Here is a 660-nt window from a genome sequence, read left to right as displayed (position 1 = left end):
AAAAAATCAAAATAAAAGAAAGGAAAAGACAAAAGGATACAATCGCCATGTTGGAGCTTTTCGTTGTTATTGTAGTGAAGCTGAGCCCAAACTGTACAGTTGTTAGGAAAAAAAAACATTTCCATAAATATCATTTTTCTACCCCGGAACGTATACCCATAATTAAATTACAAATTGATAAATATGGCATCATGGATATGTATTTACAACGGCATATTAACAAAAGGCAACGTTATTATATTCAACGGCAACAATCGTAACCTAATACCACATTGTTTTTCTCCACCCAAAAAACGGACGATGACAACAGATTCGACCCCATCAAACAAGGAAATACATTCACGAGTATAATATTTATTTATGATTTTTTTTTTGTCTTTTGTTACCTTTTAAACTGTGTTCAAGTTCATGACAAAAAAGGACTTTGGCACGTTTTCTTAAGACTGAAGTTCCAACAATCATTTGAAGGGGCGACACAACAGTTGCTGCCTGCCACCCTTTTTTTTAATAATATAAAACAGAGTGAAATAATTCTCCCTTTTTTATTCTTTTCATTTTTAAATAAAATTTTGAGAAAATACATAAAATGAAAAATAAATCATTTCCTCAAACCTTTTTTTGAACTAAAAAGGGAAACAAACAAACAAACAACAACAAAAT

The 660-nt window shown here is 30.6% G+C and overlaps 1 long non-coding RNA gene across 1 annotated transcript in view; it reads left to right on the top strand.

The window, feature by feature from the left end:
* LOC109511937 (uncharacterized) overlaps nucleotides 1–660 on the top strand; it is a 204,860-nt gene that overhangs the window by 81,396 nt on the left and 122,804 nt on the right. The window lies entirely within an intron of this gene.

Source organism: Hippocampus comes, unplaced genomic scaffold (genome assembly GCF_001891065.2).
Source record: "Hippocampus comes isolate QL1 unplaced genomic scaffold, H_comes_QL1_v1.1 scaffold381, whole genome shotgun sequence".
Lineage (NCBI taxonomy): Eukaryota > Metazoa > Chordata > Actinopteri > Syngnathiformes > Syngnathidae > Hippocampus > Hippocampus comes.
The sequence above is the reverse complement of the archived record's forward strand: the minus strand, read 5'-3'. Positions and strand labels throughout refer to the sequence as shown.